This window comes from Chenopodium album, chromosome 4, assembly GCF_948465745.1.
Source record: "Chenopodium album chromosome 4, dcCheAlbu1.1, whole genome shotgun sequence".
In the NCBI taxonomy this organism is placed as follows: Eukaryota; Viridiplantae; Streptophyta; class Magnoliopsida; order Caryophyllales; family Amaranthaceae; genus Chenopodium; species Chenopodium album.
Genome location: NC_137837.1, coordinates 26,752,844 through 26,771,079, shown reverse-complemented (window position 1 = coordinate 26,771,079; position 18,236 = coordinate 26,752,844). Strand labels below are relative to the sequence as shown.

At 34.6% G+C, this 18,236-nt stretch overlaps 1 pseudogene across 1 annotated transcript; it reads left to right on the top strand.

The window, feature by feature from the left end:
• Positions 1-10,197: 10,197 nt before the first annotated feature.
• Positions 10,198-17,367, top strand: LOC145629069 (uncharacterized; annotated as a pseudogene). Its single transcript, XR_014111541.1, has 5 exons — positions 10,198-10,439; positions 11,154-11,419; positions 14,663-14,874; positions 16,181-16,445; positions 16,900-17,367. The product of XR_014111541.1 is annotated as an uncharacterized LOC145629069 (transcript).
• Positions 17,368-18,236: the final 869 nt, after the last annotated feature.

The following is an 18,236-nucleotide window of genomic DNA, read 5'->3' as shown; positions in this document are numbered from 1 at the left end:
ATAAAAAAGATCTCATTGGAAAGACCATCTGTAATGAGTTAAAACATAGGATTTTTACACATAAGAAATTTGAGGAATATCTTTCACAACTAGGATCAAAATAATGTTGCGCGAAACTGGAAAATTTTATCGAGCACAGAAGTTGCTGAGGCATGTAGGAACTAGCATCAGCGAACAAAGACTAGCGCCAACATTTTGACGTTAGCGCCAGGCGACAGCTTCTGTAGCCAGGCGCTAAAGCCAAAAGGTGGCGCTGGACTCTGTTTGCTGGCGCCAAGTTCTTCCAATACCGAGCCAGAAATATGCGTTCTAATTTTGACCACTTTTTAGCACTGTTTGCTCGATCCTACTTCCTGATTGAGTTTTTTCTCACTTTTCTGAAACTCATATGTGTTCTACATATGGACATAATCCTCTGGGAATTCATGCTCCATCTACCTGATTGAACGCTCTGTGCAACAAAGGGTACATCCGAGGATGTTGAATTCACCAAACCATGGAAGCGAGTTTTTTTTTAACTCGCGGTGTCTCATCCACTTGCGCCAACCCTTCACGGTTAGGATTCCGCACGATGCATCCGGACAATTAACCATGGACCCTCTTTGACTAACCCATATCCCAAAATTTAGAGGACTAGAGCCATGGTTAGGTTGCAAACTCATTGCATCATGTTGTGACTACTTGTGCATCTCTTACTTGTGCATACTTATTATGTGACTAAACTAACCGTTTGGTTTAACTTGTGATAAGGCCTAAATAAACTAATTAATGACTAAAGGACTTTTTTTTAATTAATTAATTAATTTGAGCTAATAAATATGTCTAAAATCGAGTCATAGTTCCTTTAAGTCAACCCGGATTTTTATTCCCGTATACTGCACAAGCGTCAACCTGTTTTGGTCATAGCCGGAGTTCTAGGAAGAACTACAAGTTGTACAGAGTATGGATATGTAGCCCCGAGTTTTATCTTTAATTTGGAGTTGGTTTCATCTTAATCAGAGTCACAGACCAAAAGTTATGACTAAAGTACCACAGCCTGTCCAGTTTAATCCATATACATGAAGTCTTAACTTAGTCTCTGCTTGAGTCTAGTCACATAGTCTAGCCACATGGTCATGACAAGAGTCTTAACATGTCACCTACACTCACTAGTCTTAGCACACATTTTGTATATGTCACCATGACCATGTCTTAGGTTCATGCATGAGTCGGTTTTTTCCGTCATTTAAATTGGGGGTACAATCTATTCTTAATTTCTTCATATCCCCCCATCTACATCATCTTTCTTCACATCACAACTTTCATTCTTCTTGCCTTCTTCCATCTATGCATGTTTAATAGATCTTGAGTCAAATAATTAATAAAGAATATCCTTAATTTCCCTTTCCACAGTACTTGGTCAAGGAAAGAAGGGCGATTAATCAAGGACAACACCTTTGTTCAAGTCTTACTTTTTGATAAACTGATTCGTCAAAAAAGGAAAGCGAAGAAGATAATGGCAAGTCAAGAAGAAGTCAATGAACTTAGGAATCAATTGACTACCGTGAATGAATCATTGAAGGCTTAACCCTCAAAATCAATGACCCTGCGAAGCAACAACAAATGGAGTTTATGCAAGAAAGCTTGAGCAAGCTATCTAGTGACTACAAGTTCCAAGGCATTAGTTCACAAGGGGTCTCGCTGGATAAGGAACTTCTTCCGCATAAGTTCAAAGCCAACGACATCCCAAAATTCAAGGCAACTGACAACCCTTATTTTCATCTAAGAGCTTTTGAAACAATAATGAGTATTAAGGGTATTGATAAGAAAGTGTTTCCCTCTATATTTTCTCTATCTCTTGAAACCGTTTGCCAACAATGGTTCTTCTCCCTTGACAAAGAGAGAACCTCTACTTGGGAGTCTATAGTGAACGCTTTCATTGATAGGTACAAGTGCAATATTCAAGTTGAAACCGATTATAGACAACTTGAGATGCTAAGACAAAAAGAGAATGAAGGCTTTACTTAGCTTCTTTCTTCAATAAGTGGAGGGAAACTTCCGCTAAGATGATTGAGGTGCCCTCCGAAAAAGAATTTGTGAGGATGTTTATCAAGAATCTCCAAGAGAAATATTCGAAGCATTTAAAATATCAACATAATTTGAATACTTTCAAAGCCGTTTATGACATCGGAATTGAAATCGAAGATGACCTCGCAAAACAAAAAGCTACTAACAATAGTAACCACAGTGGCTAGAAAGGAAAGAAGAACGACAATCCTTCTTCTTCTTAAAACGCCCACTCTAGTAATATTGTTAGCACCTTTGACCATAACGGTGTCTTAGCCATGGACAATCAAGGATATAAAAGGAAACCCAGGAGAAAACTCACACCCATTGGAATGACCTACGATGCTGCTTTCGACCGTCTTTACGATCAAGGATTAATCAAACCTATTGGCCCTATCGAGGATCCAACGCCAGAAAATCGATCTTCGAGATGGAATCCCAACTCCTACTGCAAGTACCATCAAGGAAACGGTCATACCACTGATCAATGCTACAGGTTTCAAAATCTCATTCAAGATCTCATAGAAGCAAATAAGATCCCATTGCCTCTAGATAACGAGAAGACTGGGTGATGATGAAGCAAACAACACAAGACAGAGGCGACCTTCAACGACGAGATTTCATGACCTCTTTTTTCTATTTCTTTTTTTATTTTACCCTTTCCCCCAATAAGTCTAGCATAGGCACCTTTCTTTTCCCTAAGATTAATTTTGTAGAATCTTTCTTTTTCCTTTTTAATAAAATAAGTATTTATTTCCTTGCATATGATCATTTCAATTTTCATTACATTGTATTAAAAAAAATAATAATAATAAATAAATAAAAACATTGTCAAGCTAAGCACAAGGTATACCAATGATTTGAGGCACCCCTTGCAGCCACATCATATTGCCTTTCACCTCTCTAATTTACAATCCTTTCTTCATAAACTACTTTGAGCGTCGTCTAAAGATAGACCTGTCATTTTTCAACCTATATCTACCTAACCATGGGATGGGATAGTGTGCAAATAATGCAATTTTCAATATCATAAAAAGCTTGAGTGACTTCAAAATATTAAAATAGCAAATAATAAGCAAAAAATAAATAAATAAAAGTGTACAAAAGGGCAAGTGTTCCAATGTCTTTGACATGAACATGTCTTCGATATGAACACGTCTCAGATTGCGTCTCTTATCGAGTGCTCGGTACCGTGCCTGAGAAACATCAATGCCAAGTGAGTGATAGATCGCATGATCGGGATTGCCCACACTTATAAAAAACAAAAAAAAATGCTAAAGCAAAATAGAGAAAAAAAAAGCTAAAAAAGAGTAGAAAGTCTCAAGCATAAAAATACAAAGATTCAAAAGCAAGGTTGCACACCTTGGGGGCTTATCGAGGGTCTTGAGCCTTTTATCCCCTTCTTCTATAACCTTTAGCCTAACCACGTTACAACCCTTAAAAAAGACCTTTTTGAGGTATACACACACTTGTGCGAGGTTCGGCTAGAGCTACGTTCGGCCTGATTCCTAACGGATACGTAGGCAACCTCACATCGAGGTGCGGCCGTAATAAACATGCATTCATATTCACATTCACACACCATGATCATATCAAGGGATCTCCAATGCTCATCCCTTTTAATTTAGAGCTAGACTTGGGGGCTTGATCCTTACATTATTAGCTTACCTAGGCTAAGAGTCACCACCATTTGACTCTTTTAAAAAATAATATATTTCCACACACTTAGCCCTTGCGGCCTAACTTTAGAATCACTTTCACACACCGCACAGATACATGACCAAATATACTTTCCCTTAAGAACCCTTTGTCATGAAATCTTAACACAACGATGAAGCATGCCTTGTCATATCATCATCAATCATCATTGCATTACAAAGTATAAAGTGCTTAGCCTCCGTGCCTAAGTTACCCAAATACTTTCATCATTGAGTCAACAATTGAGATAGCCTAGGATAAATTAATCCTTGCACCTTGAGAGAGAGCATCAAACAACATTTGACTAAGCTCATTGAATATGCACCCTCAAAAACTTCGATTCTTTTTCGTGTCTTTCTTTTTCGGGAGAAAGTCGGTACCCTCCACAAAAATGACGGAAATTATTTTCTTTTTTGCATTTTCGAGTCGCACAATCATAATACAATGCACACACGGGTCATGAGTCACACGTGTCATTTCACTTCGAGTCAAGTCAACCTCGAGACAATCACAGCGAGTCAAGTTTATACCTTGAGTCGTGTCAAGTCAATGAGTCAAGCGACACTAAGCCTTAGGTTAACCCTATATAATTAAAGATATGAGCAAAGTCCTATAGTCAAAGATATAAATGCAGGTGCATCCTAGCAAGCGAGGACATTCCCGGATTTTTTTCGAAAAAAAAAACCGCGAATATGACACAGGAGATTCCTCCAAGATAAGAGGAAATACATAGATCAGTAAATTAGAGATGAAGAGCTTTAATTTACAAAAGATTTGAGCGTATTTTGTTGAAAGGAAACGACCAAGCTCAAAGTTCGGAGCAAAACCAAGCAACAGCGGCAGCAAGAGCAGAATAGGGAAGACCCGACTCCAGCACCAGACGACAAGGCTGTCGTCTGGCAACAACATATGGCGTCTGGCAACAGAGTTCAGCGCCTGGCGCTAGATCCCAGCGTCTGGCCACAGAGCCAATTCTTGGCGCCAGCGATATTTCAGCAGCGATAGAGCTCGAAGCCTCTCAGAATGGTTATTTCGACCTCATACAGCAATTTCGGGTTCCTTGGTACGCCAGTTAGCCCCTATAAGCAAATTGACATGATTAGTAGTCGGCTCGATTACAATCGTAGTAAGTGATTGACCTGACAAAAAATCGTCTCACTGAGCTTAAGCGCCTAAAACACTGGCTCATTACAAGCACCAACGTATCGGTTTAAAAACAAGCACTTAAACAACAATATTTCCAAATATGGATTGTCGTGCATCTTCTTCAAAGACAACTTTTCCAAGATTGGATTGTCATGTTCCTTCTCTGTTTGGCAAGTTTTTCCAAGTTCGGATTGTCATACATTCATGGATCTTTGGCAAGTTTTCCGAGATTGGATTGTCATACACCCAGTTCCCTATGGAAAAATTTCCCAAAGGATTGTTGTAGGTAATATTCATCATCGATCATAAATTTCGGCAAAGGTTCCTCAACGTGGATTGTCATTCATTTCAATAAGTGGCAAATTTTCCCAAAGTGGATTGTCGGTCGACTCTTTTTTGCAAATGTTCCAAGATGCGGATTGTCAATTGTGGCAATATTTTCCTAAAAGGATTGTCGCATAGCGTTGGCAAATTTCCAAGGTGGATTGCTTTCAAGAGTTATATTCCAAGATGTGGATTGTCGATCGTAGCAAAATTCTTATGAAAGATTGTTACGAAGCATTGGCAACTTTTCCCAAAAATTGGATTTTGGCAAATTTTCCAAGATACGGATTTTCGCTTCATCGTAGCAACATTTCCAAGGATGGATTGTTACGAAGCATTGAAAACTTTCCCTAAATCGGATTGTCATACATCATACAAGACTTGTGTTGGCAACTATTCCCAAAGAAAAGAGGATTGTCATCACAGCAAAAGCAACGACATACTGGTTCACAAGCAGCAAAGCGCCGACCTACTGGCATAGCAACATTAAGGATCAACAAGAAGTGATCTTTTCGAAGACTATCACAGCGGATATTAAAGGCAGTTACAGGCGTAGCAGTCTTCAGGCGGCATTCTCTAGCTTGCAGGTGGTCGTCAAAAATACAGAAATACAGCAATACGGGAATAAATCGGTTACTTTCAGAGACGTGTGCTCGACGGTGCAAGATAAGTGTTTCTTAACTCTCTTATCTGTTTAACTAATGCTAGTTTTGCAGGTATCGGCGTTGCAAGAATGATTTAGGATCGCAAAACGTTCTGAATCATTCTCCATCCCTATCGATACTTTGACTTTTGTTTTCGAAACTTGCGTTTCTCCAAACTCAGTAAAAGTGGGGGCTTCTGTAGACACCCATTTGTGTCTCCCCAAAACCAAACCCGGTGATGAGTACCTTTCACGTCGAATCATAATCGAATGAAGTGAAAGTGTGGAAAGTCTAGTGTTGCAAATAGTTTTAATTTCTTTTCTTTTATCTCTGTTTTTGAAAACCTATTTTTAGAAAATATCCAATCCAGTTTGGTTGGTCCATGATACGGGTCCAATAGTAGTGTAGTTGGATGGGGCTTGAAAGGAGCTTTCCAACGATATATTATAAGCCCAATTCCGATGAATATTGAGGAAGTTTGGTCAAATTACTAAAATGGGTCCGGTTTGAATATTATATGCGGCCCAATGATCTAGGGGAGGGCCTAATATGGATTAATCATTCCTAATGCAATTAGGAATGGTTTTAGTCTTCTAGATTCATCTAGAAGGTTCTTTTCATTCCTAATTCAATTAACATTGATAAATTGACTTTTGTTGACTTTTTAGAGTTTTAATCAGAATAAAAGAGTGTTTTTGAGGAAAATACGATTTTATCCTCCTGTACGGTTAATTTCTATCTGATTTTAGAAAACGCGTCAAAAACTTGGTTAGCGCCTAACGCCAGCATTAGCGCCTGGCGCTAAGCTTGGCGCCTGGCGTTAGCATAAGCGTCTGGCGCTAACTCTGTTTTTTCACGTCAGAATTGTGGTTCGATTTTTTTATCTTTTTGGCTGATTTTCTCTATAAATAGCCTCCTAAAAACTCCGTTTTCAACCATCTACAACCATCAATTCTTATTCTCTCTAATTTTTTTCTCTCTTAAAGCTAAAGCTTCTCCCTCTCTCTTCTAAACCTACACTCTTTTTTTACAAAATTCCGCATTCACAAGACCTAGATACACCTAGCATAATTCGAAGTTGCCTTCGCCCTAGACGTGAAATGTTTTAATTTCTGAGGGTTTGGTCCTAAATCTTTATTTCAATTATTTAATTTAAGGATTTTTTGTAATTTACCACCCCAAAATGTACCATGTATTGAAAATACCACCCAAATTTTTTAAAATTAAAAATAATACAAAACATATAGGTTTTACCACCCCAACCTATACTCCGACCAGTTTTCCGATCATGGGCCCCACATAACGATTGTTTTTTGGTTTTTTATAAAAGTTGTTTCTCGTATTTCCTCCCTTGTTTCACAAACTACTCCCAAACTTAAAATTTTGCATTTTTTCCACAAATTCTACCAATTTTTACACCAAGTTTTTCAAAATAACAAGCGAATCCTTTGAAGAACGCACTTAATTTTTGTACACCAATTTGTAAAACAAAGTAATTGAAGAACGCACTTAATTTTATTTTATTTTTATTTTTTTGTTGATTTGCAATTCTTATAAAGTGAGTAGAATTCAAGTTATACGATATTTATTGTTTGGAATGTGTTTTTTAGGAATTTAATGATGTATGTAATTGTTGTTTGATTCATTCAATTTGATTTGAATAGGAGAAATTAGGGTTCTTCGTAATTAAGTTGTGGGGCCCATGCTCGAAAAACTGGCCGGAGTATAGGTTGGGTGGTAAAACCTACAGTTTTGTAAAATATGGGTGGTTATTTATAATTTCAACAAAAATGGGTGGTTATTTCAACACATGGTACATTTCGAGGTGGTAATTTACAAAAAATCCATAATTTAATTGTTTGATTTTATTATTTTCCTTGAAGTTACTAACGTGCGTATTTTGTTATTAGAAAGAGGTACGAGGCATCCAAGTAAGTGCTTTAATTGTTTTATTGATATTATGATATAGAAATCATGTTTAGGTTCCTATTTTGGTTCCTAGTATCATGTTAGGATGCTTTTCTTAATTTTATGTTTAGGGTGACAACAATAAGTTCCTAGTATCATGTTTAGGGTAAAGAATATAATGTCAATTATGATTTCTATGATGCCTTTTATTGTCTTTCCTAATAGTATCATGTTAGGGTTAAAACTTTGATTTTTTATGTTTAGTGACATGCTAGGGTTTGTTATTAATCTTGTTAGTATCATGCCTAGGATCTTGCTATTATTATGTTTTAACATGATTATTTTAATTATTATGATTGTTATTATGATTATAATTATTGTTATTATAATAATTGTTATAATTATTATGATTATTTATGATTATTATGTTGCTTGATGCTTATTTATTGTTATTGCTTGATCACATCTTTTATGTATGTTTAAAGGGAATTAGTACTTGTAATCACGCTTAATAAGATAATTAATAATCTTGTTTAGGGTTAATTTGATTATAATTCAAGTGATCGCCAATAATAGTTTTATTTCTGCATTAATATTCAACCAACATAGATAAACAGGTTTAGGGTTAATCCTATTGATTGCATGTTAGTCAGAAAGCGCACATGAATATGATCAGAATAAAGTAGAGGCCTATTATTAGGGCATGTTCAATCTCTTTTAGGTTGGATTTGTACCTTCATCCCCGAACTACCAGTCATGTTCAATCTCTTTTAGGTTGGATTTGTACCTTCATCCCCGAACTACCAGTCATGGTTCCAGACCTATTGGACTTGACGATCTCTTGGATCGTTAAGGGGTGTAACCTTCACCTCGTGAACGGTTTACAAGTTCCTAAAACTTGTTGGCGACTCTTTTGCTCTATCTTCCTTCCCTTTGGACGCCACCATACTTTAGTGTATGATCACAGTGGGGTTCAAGCTAGGGGTAATACTTGAAATATTCCCTACAGTAACATTAATAAAATTGGCAGAAGTTCAATTCGTTTAAGCTCTGTAGAAACTCTAACTATGGTACTATGCCCTTTATAACCTCTTGACCACGCCAGTGAAGTTTATTTGTCCCTATCTTCTTCGTCGGATTAAGATGTTATTTTGATTTAACTAAATTAACGAGTCACTATTTTTTAGCCATGAAAATTGATCGGGTAAGGTTTTAGAGGTTATTTTAATCCTTTATTAGGCATAAAATTAACGGAAATGCTCAGTTTTGCAACTTTTACGATAAAAAAATTACGATCTTTAACATGCAAAACTAAGACTTTTACATTAACTTTTTGCCAATTCCGAGCTTATTTTGGACCCATAAATGCCCCAAATGACCGCCAGAACCTAACTTGGAAAACATATATAGTTAAAAAAAAAACCGATATGCAAATTGAGATATTTCTCGACACATAAAACGAGGTATTTATGTTTTTTTTTTTTGCCAATTTTAAGCTTAATTTGACTTCTTAAAGATTCAAAATGACATTCAAAACCTTACTTGATCAATTCTAATGGGTAAAAAAGTAATGACTTGCTAATCGAGATATTTTTCGACACACAAAATGGGACATTTACAGTTTTTTTTTTTTTAGCTTAAAAATCAAGAAAATAACCCATAAAACTTTACCCAAACAATTTTCGTCACAAAAATCAAGAAAATTATGCCTAAATCAATGACATTATGACATGTGTCATGATTTAATCCTAATGACTAACGGAGTTAATGACCGTTAATCATTAATGGCACTCGGTGAATTTTTTAAAAACTTAGTAGCATTTGGTCAAGTTTGAAAACCTTCATTTTTTTGGTGAATTATTAAAATGTCCAGTGACATTTGGTGAAATAGCCGTAAAATATAGCCATAATATATGGAGTAATAAAAAATGGAGTACTCCCTTCGTTTTTAAATACTTGCTCTACTTTCCTTTTTCGACTGTTTTTAAATACTTGTTTTATTTTCTTATTTGGGAAGCTTTTACAATGTTTGTTTAATTTCTCTAACTAAGTAAACCCAACAATATTAATTCCATACTCTCTCTCCTTCAATTTTCTCCACTACTTTTGGTTTTTCATGAGGGTGCCCCAATTTATCATGGTCACATGGCATTTTCGTAAATAAATAATAACTTTATTCAACGGTGGAGCCCATAATAATGAAAAAGTTGTTGATTTATTCACGAAAATGCCCCCATTAGAAACAAATTTCGCTTCTCACCATGAGAAACAGGGATTTTCCTATTTTTTATAACATTTTATTCTTCCACCATCCCACTACTCTATATTTTATTACTTTCTCCAATTTCTCCTAAAATTCCGTGCATGGAGAAATGGAACAAGTATTTAAAATACGAACAAAGTGAGAATAGAAACTTCGTCTTTATGTGTCATACGTGTGGGCGTGTGCCTGGATTAGATACCGGTTCACCCACCAACAACAGCATTGAAATCCCTGCCAAATTCACTTGTTTATCTTTTTCTCCCATTTTCTGCCATATTCAAACTTCAGAGTTATACTCTTCTTGTATGATTTGTATCACTGCAATCATACCAAGTTTAGAGCAAGTCTTCAGCTGCGCTACTTTGGGTTTCAAATTGTCACCAACTTTCATCTTCCCAGCTTCTGAGAAGGTTTCTTCTTTTCTTCATCAACTCATGCAAATTTTGATTATTTTCTCATTCAATGAAAATGTACTCTTACTGTTTTTCAATTTTATGGGTATATTTTGATATTAATTGTTTGTGTGTTCATTTGGCTCCAATATTGAGTAAATTAAGTTACTACCCTGATAGCAGATTAGGAGTATTTATTGTTGAATCTCATTATTTATTGTACTTTATAAACTAAAATAAAAACATAAATAAATGCTTTTGTTAAATGAATCATGTCATCAAATTCATTCATTCATCCACCTAATGGAATAGTACTAATCTTTGTGATGTAGGCGAGATTTGATCCCGAGTCTTTGTTGTGTGTGTGTGTGTGTGTGTGTGTGTGTGTGTGTTATGTTAACTGATATTGGCAATTATATGTTTTATATACTTGAGTAGAAGAATGCAAGAGATGAAGAGAGTGTATAATTTACACCCGCGTGTAGAATGGAAATTATGTAAATAATCCTGTTGAATATGATCTTTAAATTGTATGATTCACTGAATTGCAATCTACTGATATCCTATATGATGAATATTCATGTCTTTCTTTGGTTATTGTGTAAATTGCTGATATTTGTTTACATAGTTTGTGCCATTTATCTACATTAAAAGTTGATCAATCTAATATAATATCATTAAGTAAAGATTGTTGTTCGTGTTTCCAACTTATAATTCAAAATATATTCTTAGGTATGTTGAAGAGTGTTGGAATAATCTTGCTTATTGCCTTAGTGGCAACATGTATTTATCAATCTAACCTGCCACCATCACCGAGGATCTGTGGGTTTCCTGGTGGACCGCCCATAACAGCACCAAGAGTGAAGCTGAGGGATGGTAGATATTTGGCCTACAATGAGATTGGTGTACCAAAGGAGAATGCCAAGTTTAAAATTGTATTTGTTCATGGTTTTGGCAATTCCAGGCATGATGTGGTTGTTGCAGCTAACCTTTGTAAGGTAATTGATTTTGTTTTTTTTCTACCTAAGGATGTATTCTTTTTTTCTTGCTTTTAAATTTATTGAAAACTTGTAATTGCAAAATGAAAAAAAATTCATTGAGGAATATAAGTTGGGGCTACTTACATGAATCGATATGCTCTTGTGATGTGATCTGAATTGGTGCTACATGAATAATATTTTATTTTTTTTGGCAATGGTCCTTTATCTATAACTATATACTAAAGGCGAATCAGGAATGACACGTGTCATCTCCTTATAAAATATCTTCCCGCCTTTTTTTTTTCTTTCTTTTTTTGATTTTTCTTTTGGTCAAACCTCGATAATAATAAGATATTCTTTCCATATTTAAGGTACTATATAATAGAATATTATTTTTAGCTAATGACTATATATAATCACTCTTTTTTTTTTCTCCAACTTTATTACTTTTGCCAATAAAGTCTATTTCAATTAGAGAAGAAAATAATTTGCTAACATATAAAAATATATATTCTTTACTTTTGTACTCTTCCTATTAATAATACCGTGTGTCAACATTTTGTGCAAAAATAATTTCAACTAAGAAATTTATAGTACATCAATGTAATATATGGACAATCTTAACTAATCATTTAAAAAACATATAATTTGTGGTGAATACAATTTTTCCTTCCCTACATCAACATAATAATGTTAATAATAACCTATAAAAAAAGTAATTAAACAAAATTTATTATATTAATAAAAAATTTACATATACTACTCATATGTTATGTAAAAATCCCTAACAACTCGATCAATAACTCTAAATTAAAAGAAAAACATTATTAATTATCACGAAATAAATATAAAATCAAATGATTTTGCATAAACATTAAACATTGTGTCGAACAAAGTATGTTAACAAAATTAGGACGAATGGTATATCTATGTATGTGTGTATGTATAGTTTGGGTACTAATATGAAGTTTTTATTTTTTATACGGCGTAGTATAAAACGTCATAGTCCATAAATTTATTTCATTTCATTTTATTTGTTAAGTCTTTTGCATCAATAATCTTGACATCTTTGACATGAGTATATATTAAAATTATAGCTATTTTGTTTCCTTAAGAAATATACTTGGGAATTCTTTTTTTAGTACATATATAATTTACAATAAATTTTAGTAAAACCGTGCATGGCACGGGACTTAAGCTAGTAAAAAAATAAAAATAAATAGTTTTTTCAACTGCAAGTTTGCAACATTTGGATTTCAGCAATATTCATATACTCCCTCCATCTTTGAAAGGTGTTTATTCTCGTCTTTGCACCGCGTTTTAGGTGATAAATGGTTGTCTAGTTACCGATTGTTGTTTTATTGAAAATTAGATGAGGCAAGAGTTAGTGGGGTTTCTACCAACTGAATGAAAGAGATTTCTAGGTGTAGGAAGAGAGATGATAAAATATTAGTAAATTCATTCACAAAATGAAAGTGTAGAGACTAGAGAGCATATGAGAATGAAAGTGCTAATATACTCTAGGGAGTACTATCTTTTATCTTTTTTCTTCAAACATACCTAAGAAAAACTTTTAATTAGTTTATGTTTCCAATGTATCAATATTCATTTTTTTTCCTTATAGGTAATCACAAAATTAATTGCCAAAGCTATGTATTGAAAAAGTAGAAATCAAATTGTCGCTATTAAAAACTCGAGATAGATGCAAGATTCTTTCTCCTTTTCCAAATATGATGTAATATGGGATTTCCAAAGAATATCATCTTTATACCAAAAGCATGATGTCGTCTTTTTCTCCAAAAATCCATAATGAAACAATAGAATATCATATCTTGCATCACTATTATTAGTTTCAACATGAATCATCTTTGTCATCAATACATTTTTTTTTTTTTTGTTTTTGGACAAGGTCATCAATACAGTGTTATCTTTTTCTTAAGCACACTTAATTCTTTTTTGCATTGAACGATACATTCGGGAACTGCCTATATCTTTTTGGTATGCACAACACTGTTGCAAACTAATAACATAAAATTTACTGTATGCTTTATCAAGTCTTCAGGATAATTGGAGATTCAGGGGCTTCAAGTTTGGTTGATTTTAAGGTGACGTTTAAGCCACATGTCATGTATAGTGGGAACCTTTCTAGATTAGGTAGGGTAGGTGGATGTTTAGGGGTTCAACTCTCAGGTTTGACTAGCTTAAAACATTAAAATATTACTTAGAAGATACCCTTAAAATTGCCTTAAAAGGTCTAAAAGGTGAGTTATCGGAGATCAAGGAAGAAGAGAATTAGCTGGAATTTGCTTATTTAAGTTTGAGCAACAGATGGTAAGCTCCAGAAAGCTTGGAGTGGTCTCTTAGTTGGCTTTCATAACTGTGAGCATCAGTTTGAGTAGTGTACCCAGTAGGCTAGATCAGAAGTGAGGGTTTAATTTGATTTCCATTCATAGTCTCCGTTTGTTTTGACGGAAACATTTTCAGGAACATTTTCCATTATTTGGTTTATAAAGGTGGGAACAATTTTCTCAGAGATGGAAATTATTTTTTCCAAGAGTGAAAAACAAAAAGAGAGCCTAGTCTAATCTCAGCGTAATAAAGCCAAAATAATTTATTTCCTACCTTGGTTATCAATAAATTACTTATACAAAGTAGGTCATGCTTAGAAAAAAGACTAGCTTTTGATGACACGGAATTGGAGAACTCTCTCAACTTGGTCCTTTTGTGAACATTTGTGATAAACTCTAGTCCTCTATCATTTTCTCCATTGTGCATCACTATGTGATATGATTGATAAGTTTCTAATAATTGAATTACTTCCTCCGCTTTATTTTGCTTGCTACATACCTTTTTTGGAATCCACAAGTAAAAATTAGAGAAGGTGATCGGACAGCCCAGTAAAAATATTTAAACCTTAATATCTCAACTCCAAAGTCTCTACCCTTGCCTATTATTGATGTTTTGTTAATTTCTACCTTTAATCTCTCATTTTTCTTTTTAACCATGTGACAAATAGATACTTCCTCTGAAATTTTTTAGCTGAAACTTTTTTACTATGAACACTATTCACAAGTTACTGTAACTTCTTTTTGTGATTTATTTGCATATTATGTTATTAACTTTCCTTGTCATTAATACATTCCATAAAATGCACTCTTTACATTCCATAAAGAAATGCTATTTCATTCTATTGATTGACATATTAGACATTCAGAAGCTTTATTCTTTTTTTTTTTTTTTTTTTCTTTTTTTTTTTCACAGGAAGTCATTGAACAGTTGGGATTGTATTTAGTGTCATTTGATAGGCCAGGTTATGGAGAAAGTGATCCTGATCCAAAGAGAACAGTGAAAAGCTTTGCTTTGGATATTGAAGATCTTGCCGACCAGTTAAAGCTTGGGGATAAATTTTATCTGATTGGTTTCTCCATGGGCGGCCAAACAGTTTGGGGTTCCCTCAAATACATTCCTCACAGGTATTGTCTTATATCTAGCCATTCCATACATCTTAACACAGGTAGCGAGTATGGTTCTTTCTATGACCAGGCATTCTGTATTGATCGCTTATGAATATTATAAGTTTACAAGGTTCATAATATTGACTATTGAGTGAAAATATTATAAGAATTGTTTGGTTCATTGGTGAGTTAGCAGTACTCAAAATTGGGTTTAAGATCCTTAAAAAATAATTTACTCGTAGTATTTTAGTGTGATAGCATCTTGTCAGAGTCTACAGGTTACCCATCAACAACTTTTTGAATCATTTCTGTTCCTATACATTGTGTAAAGTATTTATTATTGGTATTAGAATTTGACTTTTTTGAAGACGTTAGCAGTAGGCTTGCTCCCCTCTGGAAAATTTGAAGAGTGAGAGTGTGAGAATGACTTCCTTGAAAGTAAACAATGCAATGTACAAGACAAGAAGTCTATTCATAAAATACTTACCTCTATAAGGATCATATTTTCAATTGCACTCATAGGTATAGGTCCTTGATAAGTCTGATATTACATTCAATTATTGGCCGTATTCTGATGGATCGGACCCTCACCCACATTGAGCGAGCTTATAATGGCTTGGAAAATATTAGGTTTTTGAAATTTCCTACTATTTGACAGTGAAAATCCTGAGTTCCTAACAATATGAACGCAGGAAAATTACCTTGGGGTAATTCAACTCTACTAAGTATATTGGAATAGCTTTTCAGCATCATTATTATTATCATCATGCCTTCATAGTGGCTCACTCTGATGTAGGGCTGGCAATCCCTGACCCGACTCAATAACACGACCCAAACCGACCCGAATCAAACCCAAACAACCTAAATTCGACCCGATTTGACCCAAATTTCATATTCCATAATAATATTAAGTTTAACACTATTTTTAATAGGTTCTCTGCATAACCCGAAATCGACCCGAACCCGACCTGTTGACCCGAATTGCCACCCCTACTCTGATGTAATGGAGGGTGATGTACATTACTTAATTATGAAATGAATTAGAGGCTATTTGCAATTGACTATGGATTGACACATAAATTTCACAACATAACTTTTTTTTAAAAAAATAAATAAATAATAATAATAAGAAAGAACAACAAAACAAGGCTTTTGATGTTTGTAAGAGCTACTTTAATTTAATCCGTTGTATACTGTAAATGCCAGAGTATATTATTTTAAAGCCATTGATAATGGTTGAATGTTCATATGTTCGTTTTAGTATGTAAGATAATAATATAATTAAAAATGCTTTTTGGTTTTGTTTGCTGATATGCTGTTGAAGGTTAGCAGGAGCAGCACTATTAGCTCCAGTCGTGAATTACTGGTGGAGTGGCTTGCCTAACAACTTAGCTAATGAAGCCTTTCAGCGACAACCACCACAGGACCAATGGGCACAAAGGGTTGTCTACTACTTTCCCTGGCTTACTTACTGGTGGAACACTCAAAGACTCTTTCCTGGTTCCAGTGTCGCTGCAGGAAAAGCTCTACTAAGTAGACAGGATTATGAACTTATCCCGAAGATTATTTCACTCGGAACTGGTCATATGGTAAGTTAGCTTATTCCATCAGCTTTGACTTTATTTCATAATGCTTATCGTTCTTTTGTTTTTGGGTACACAATGTAGCTCAAATTTTAATATGGAACTGCTGCATGATTTTTCATCAGTCTTAACCAAGTAGCATTTGTCTTCCTTAGAACTTTTGCAGGAAGAGAAATTATAGACTATATGCTAATTTGCTACATCTGTTTCAAACTGGTAAGCCAACTTACGTATCTGATCAACTGAATCTGACAATTGTATTTTGACATCATAGCTTAATTTGAGGGACTAGTAGCTATTTTCCGAGTTAGATGAAATGTTGTTTGTAAGAAGGTCAAGTAATTGATGGCTTGATGTGTAAATAGATTTTTTTATTTTTTTATTTTTAATTTGGATTTCAGAGCAACTGCTTGAAATAGTAGGATAATTATTCTAATAAAGAAAATTTGTGGCTTTTCAGGGACAGGTGAAGCAACAAGGAGAATTCGAGTCAATATACCGGGACATGATGATTGGATTTGGGAGCTGGGATTTTAGTCCGCTGAATCTGACAAACCCCTTTGAATCCAAGCAAGGATCAGTGCATCTATGGCAGGGTAATGAAGATACACTTGTACCTGTCACGTTGCAGAGATACATTGCTCAAAGACATCCATGGATTCAGTACCATGAGGTGTCCGGGCAGGGCATTTGTTTCCCTTTGCAGACGGGATGAATGAAGCTATTCTCAAAGCACTACTTCTTGGCGAGAACTCCTAAGACACCAGTTTAGGTTTCATGCAACCTTAAAAATGGTCATATTCCGAGTGCATCAATATTAGTGGCAATGTTTGTGCATGTTTGGTAGTTTATAAAAATATTTCTGTACAATAATACGATGTTACAAGTTCTGATTTACAGCTGAATACAGTGCCAATTTTACACTAAACTTGGACAAAGCAGTGTGCTACTAATTTCACAGCCTGCAGAAAGCTAGATGACGGTCAATGGAGCTCGCAGTGAATCAGTCAAATGGTCTTATGCTATAGTAAATTAATTAATTTATGAAATAACTTTTATAGGTTCTTAATTTTGCAAACCAATTATTATTTTGTTATAGTTTATGGAAATCAATCACTAAGATAATTAAGAAATTGCTTACCCACAATCCAGAGTGAACCAGAGAACCTACCTGGCTACCTCCACCTAGTTCGTCAGACTCCCAAATCTATCTCTATCCACTTGATAGGTTTGCAAGTACAAAAGATGGAAGTGCAAAGCACAAGAGGCTTTGGGTTTCAGATATAAGAATCATGTCTAGAACAAGCGAGTGCAAATGGAAGTGTTAACTAAGAAACGACGTGTAAAGTTGCACGTCATAGGCTGCCATGGCGTAGGAACGCCTCAAAAGATGAAACTAACGTAGGTCAATTCCAATCTAAACAACTATGGGCATTACCTATTACACTTATGGTGAATTACCTTACATGATAGACACAATACTTATGGTAAAAAGCTCAAACGTAGCTTACAAACATTTGATTAATTTACAATCAAATAATCCTATACTTGATTGTAAAATAATCCTATATTGGGTCATAACTTTATTTAACATTTACAATCCTATACATGCCAAATTCCAGGTTTGATTGTGTGAAAGCAGAAAACAAGCACAAATGTTACCTCCTCTGTTTAACTAAAATAACAATAGGTAAAGTATATTTTAAGAAGAATACAAGTTAATCTTTATGATTGACAAATTTTGTCAATAAAGTTTTGTCAATATTGAAAATAAATGATAATCCCAAGCATCACCTG